At 43.4% G+C, this 5,839-nt stretch overlaps 1 protein-coding gene across 2 annotated transcripts in view; it reads right to left on the reverse strand.

The window, feature by feature from the left end:
- b3galt2 (UDP-Gal:betaGlcNAc beta 1,3-galactosyltransferase, polypeptide 2) overlaps positions 1–4,838 on the reverse strand; it is a 14,337-nt gene extending 9,499 nt beyond the window's left edge. Inside the window, exon 1 of one of the 2 annotated variants that reach the window (XM_035653689.1) lies at positions 4,772–4,838. The gene's annotated coding sequence lies outside the window, so the exon portion shown is untranslated. Of the gene's footprint in view, positions 1–1,278; positions 1,466–4,771 lie in introns of those variants that run through there. The other variant, XM_035653688.1, reaches the window with a different exon arrangement.
- Positions 4,839–5,839: the final 1,001 nt, after the last annotated feature.

Below are 5,839 nucleotides of genomic sequence, written 5' to 3' on the forward strand. Positions count from 1 at the left end.
AGATACCCGGCCTCTTAAAAAAACTGGACTCACAAATACGAAGAGATCACTCTGGGAAATAAAGCTTTGACAGCTTTGGAGCTGCTGTAGCTGTTGTAAATATTATGATATGACAGTGATTTTCCTTCCACTCCAGTGTGAGTGATATCCAACCTTCTCAATTGCGCTGCTGCCACTTTTACGCTGAATTTAATTCTAGCAGTATTTTCCGTTTTACTTCGTTTATAAAGCCCGGCTGTTCTCTCCTCCGTCTTTGACGTTTTTTTGGAGTTTGTCGGATCAGAACGTCACGCAATAAATTATGAGAGTTTAAAAAATTAGACCCCCCATTAAAGTTTCAACGTCTAGATGGGCAAAGTGAATACCCAGAATGGTGAGCTTAACTGCTGTCTTTTCTATTTTTTTTTTTAATGTCCATCTCAGGCAGTTAGCAAGATTATCCCTAAGCATGCACTGGCTTCAGTTGCGCAAATAGTTCAGGCAAGCTGGACGTGATGAAGTGGATGAAAAACCCTGTTAATTGAACTGGATTCATGGGAATCCCCGGCCTCGCCTCTTGGCAGGTCTAAGAGGGGTTTCCTAAAAAAACTAGTATCCTATGTAAATGAATAACAGTACAGACTTAACTGACCCGTGACTGATGACAGTGGATTGTACTTTAGGAATCTCTGATAGAGGGGAAATGACTCTGCTCTGGGCAAGGAGAATGAAAATATCATTGACAAATCTATCCTTGGGGAGTAAAGTGAGAGCAAAATCTAAGTATTCATTAATTTTCCAGTGGCAAACCTGACTTAAACACCTGCCTGAGGGCCGCCCCTTGAGGTCACTGCAACTATTTAAGAAGCCACTGGGGTCCAACAAAAGTGCCCAATAAGAAGGAGATGTTGGGACATAGAGGAAGGGACAGATTGGATGGACTAGGATGGATGGATGGATGTTATACTAGTCAGGCGGCGGGAAGGGTGGATGGCTGGATGTATGGGGGGAGAGCAGGCGGGGAAGGCTAAATGAATAATGAGGATGTTGAGACTGATGAGACGTGCAGTGCTGGCGTACCTCCTCCTGCGCCTCATGCTGCTGCTCTGCGGCTCCTGAACAGGGCTGCGGTCGGCTGACGGAAGTGTGGCGAACCCCGGTGCCCTTTACCCCGCCATCACCGCTCCTTTGGACTGAAAAACAAACTGCGCTTTAAGGGCTCCCCTCCTCTAATCACAACTGACACCTCGGATGTGTTTAACGTACTCACGGTCTCATCCCCACAGGCTAACCCCAAACCTGCAGGTTTTTGGTTCTCCTTCCTGCTTGCGGACTCCTCCTCTGCTCTCTCTCCTGCTCCTTGGTGTCTGTTACACACCACATTGCGTCCCTCTGCCTCACTACTTATTCAATTTATTATTATTTTTTGTTGCTTCCCCTCGCTCTTTCCACTGTTGTTTCATGAATCTCCGTCCCAGTTTATCTGCCACTCAAACAGGGTTGTGTTATTTAATGTAAAAAAAAAACAAAAAAAGAAGAAGAAAACACTAAGAGCATCCACACCCAACGGTTTTATTTTCCGGACTCTGTCCGCTGCGAGAGGGGGAAGCCGCAGTGGCGGCAGGCAGCAGGAAGTGCGGGCTGGTCCTTTGCGATGCCTCGCCGGGGTGAGGAGAGTATCAAGCAGTGAGAGCGATGGACAAAAACACAGTAAAAATAGTAGCTATCCTGCCGCCGCTCTGAGTCCCATTCACTGCCAAAAACATGTTCGACCCCGAGAGTCCTCAAGGAAAAACAAAAAACACTAGTCATCTGTCTTCACCCGTCCCCCGCTTCGGTTTGTCAGCCGCTCCTTGTTGTTTTTCCCTTCCCCACGGATCTTCCCCTCCGCGCTGTCTTTCGAGGCCGACCCAATGTCGGATTTCTCAGCCGGGCAAAAGGCAGCTGCTGGCCGCGGGCAGGCTGTCCTGTCAGACACCCGCTACACTGACGGAACTCCTACCACGTCACTGGGCATTATTGCGGAGCATCCTCACGTGACCCCAAGTTAGACTCCTCCATGTTTGCGTTGGGGGGGGGTGTGGGTGAAACAAACTCTCCATCTACACCACACACACACAACAACACCACCACACACACACCACACAACACACACGAAACAGCACCACACACCACCCACACACACACACACACATTTACAGGAACACGCCCCACTTCAAAATGTGCATAACATCACATACTGTTGTAATTAAAACTGGCTATCGGTACAGCCGGTATTAGGGGTAAACTGGGGTTAGATGTATTTTCTTTTAAAATATATATATATATATATATATATATATCTCATTTTGATATATAGCCTACACAAGAAGTCTGCATATAAATTAGAGATTAAATGAAAAATGCCTTTATACCATTTTAGATCACACCCCAGGTAATATTGTGCACATATTTAATAGTATAGCCTATGCTTATACCAAAATCATCATATTTCTTTCTGTAAGACAACATGTGATGTGTTTCTGGATGCTGGGCCTCATCATTACTGCTGCATGTCGTCCCCCCTCTCCTTTTCTGTCTATCTTCACCTGTCCAATCAAAATGCCCATGGCCATACTGTACACTAGTAGCTCCAGTCCGGCAGAGTCAGTTAACAGGACTGCCATAACTGCATGGCAACGGCACCAGTTTGGTGTGGAAGAACGTCACTGAGTTGCAAAGAGCACTGACCTTAACCCCATCCAACACCTTTGGGATGAACTGGAACGCTGACTGTAAGCCAGACCTTATCGTCCAACATCAGTGTTGGACCTCAATACTCTTGTAGCTGAATGGGAGCAAATCTCTGGAGCCAGGTCCTAAGATTGATTTTAAAACCTTCATAGAAGAGTAGACTGTCATAGCAGCAGATTCACGGCCATGAAATTACACGATCGGCAATCACATAGGTGTGATGTTTGAGGGTCTACATTCTTTTGGCCACTTAGAATATTCACGTAACATAATTAATTTTATGACCAAGCTGTTATTCGTTTTTAGTTCATTGATTGTTAACTATCGCCAAAAATAACATTTGGAAACAAAAGTGCATAACCCGACTAAGATCCTGTATGGCAGGACTGAAATGTTGTAATTCATCTGTAGGTGAAAAAGATTTTTTGTGGAGACTGCAAATGTGATTAAAAAATGAATAATAATGGCTTTAACAAATGGTGTGGGATCATCAAACATCTGCAGATAATGTCAGGACGTAATAGGGTAGTGGAGCTATCAGGGTCCATTCAGAAAAATAAAAAGCTAAAAGCTAAAGTGGATGGTATTTCTAAGTAGGAAACTCATTTCTCCCACTTTTCTGTCTTTCACATGAATGCAGCATCACTCCCTCCTTTCCTCCTCTCCCCCTCCTCCCAAACCAGCCACCCTGCTCCCCCTCTGTGGGCGGGGGAAAAAAAGGGGGATTTAACTCCATGAGAGCATGGTGGCCAGTGGTTGTCTGGTAACAGCTGGATTTGCCACCATTGTGCTCTTTGTTTAACGCTGCCTCTAATATTGCCTCACTGGACAGTACCATTTTAAAACTCATCTTTTGCCCTGTTTGTTAGATTAGTGATGCGTCATTATGCACACATGATTACCAACTATATTTAGCGTGCTTTCACATCTAGACTGACAAGACAAAAAAAAACAACAACACATGCTGGAGGTCGTTGACAGCACTGACTCTCTCCTTCCACAACAGCATGATGATGAAACCCTACCTGCCTCATTAATGACTTAAACACAATGCAAACCCTTCATCAGCCTTCAGTCATGTTTACACTCATGCAACTCCAGAGACCGGCATGTTTCTTGATAGGCGATGAAAGCTGCCTGTCTCTTTCCCTCTCTCTGTAGAAGTGGAGCAGATGGAATTATGGCTCATGCAAAAGCAGCTCTCCACTTCAGGGACAGTAAGCCGTTGGGAGAGCGGCCTTCTTGCAGCACTGTAAATATTGTAAGGTAGCACTGCAGCATAGGAGCACAGGTGACTGAATAATTAATAGGAGCTGTGTCTTTGACAGATATACTTTGGAGGCCATTAGCTCTGCTACCTGGCCGGTGAGAGCATATTTGTCAAAAGAAAGTAATGCCGGGGAGGTGATTGATTTCCTGTGGCTGCCAGGTTAGAGGGAGCGCGCCTCTGTACATTAATATCATGTGGCATCTATTAGATAGGTGACTTCCTCAACTTGTCTAGCCCGGCTGCCTCAGCAAAGACCAGCGTATCAAAATTTAAATTGTCATCATTAATTGCTAGTGCTCGGGGAGTATCTTGGAACACCACGTCTGCCTCTCTTGCCGTTACCCAGAGAAACCCAGTCTCCTGCACACAGATGCATACACATATACACAGATGTCCTCATGTACAGTAGACAAAATGCACATGCACGCTTAGCGCATTAAGGTTGAGCAAATATATAATAATAATAATAATAATAATACAGTTTACTTAAATAACACCTTTGATAACAATGTTACAAAGTGATTTACAAAAAGACCCATGCAAGGTAGATCAAATGAGAATAAGGCCATGCATTGTCCTTTTGCACAGCAGGTAAAAACTATAAAAATGAATAAGAATTAATAAATATCTTTCACAGAGAGAAAGGTTCTAAGAAGAGATTTAAATAAGTTTTAAAATAAGTTTTAATAAGTTGTTATATTTCTAGGCTTTTATAGAGCCCCCACACTATGGAACTCTCTGCCTAATGAAATCAGACACACTAACTTGTTCTGCAAATAGTTCTCTTACCTTATGATCAAAAACATTGCTCTGAAGCTCAACTGTGAGGCTGCTCCGTATGTAAATATAGTGACTTCTGATATAACTCGTATCAGTTTCAGGCTTAATTTAACGACTTCCAGATTGCCCGCTCACTTCTAGTTTAAGCACCACCCACGTCTGCTTTAAGCCCAGCCCATTCCGAGTACAGATAGTAAACTTAGTTGGCTGAACAGATACAGATAATGGTGTACTTGCCCATCCTTAATGCACACAAACCATAATATATTACTTTCCTAAAATGTTGCTGTGATGCCTCAGCAGTCAAATTATATAAACCGGACTGCAGCTCCTGTTATGTGATCTCCTTTCATCTCACAAAGTTTGAACACCCATGCCTTGAAGTGAGAAGTCAATAAAATAATGTTGTGCATGAAGTGAGGTGCTATTCACAAAATATGAGTGCTGTGAAAAAGCAAATAAAGAAAGAGACCACATTTCTTTATTGTATTTTTTGTGTGTATGTATTTTTTTTGTTTCAAACACACTTCTGACGAGTGAGAAAGTATGACAGTACAGCCCATTTCCTTTTGCAAAGCAATAAGTTCAAACGCAAATGGTCCAGCATTTGCATAGCAACCAAGAAACCCCTTCACATTTGAATAATTTCTAATTTCTATGCTTTCAGTCATGGTCAATTCACCATATTGGCAAGTTCTGAAAAGAAACGCTAACTGCCAAGGCAAATAATGCAGTTATATCTACCTATTCGCACTGTGAGTTTACCTATTTGATAAGTCAATTGCTCCTTCTTTGTTCTAATTCTTTCTGAAGCACATTTTCCTCAGGTTGTTCTGTACTTTACTTTCTCTTTTCCTCCCAGACACTGCTGGAGGAAAGAAAGGTTGGTTATCTCAGTGCTACACTACCCTATAACGCCAGTTGATGCAATGCGAGCTGTTATTGCTTCTCTTAAAGAGTGCAGTTGCAATATCCTGTGGCAGAGACTCAAGTGCAAGCAGGGATGTCTCTGAATATCTTTGCCTTCACTCGGACCCAGACCTCTGTTCAGTGAACACAAACCAGGGGTCAGCTATG

Source organism: Morone saxatilis, unplaced genomic scaffold (genome assembly GCF_004916995.1).
Source record: "Morone saxatilis isolate NCDOM2014 unplaced genomic scaffold, NCSU_SB_2.0 Contig12, whole genome shotgun sequence".
NCBI classification, from domain to species: domain Eukaryota; kingdom Metazoa; phylum Chordata; class Actinopteri; family Moronidae; genus Morone; species Morone saxatilis.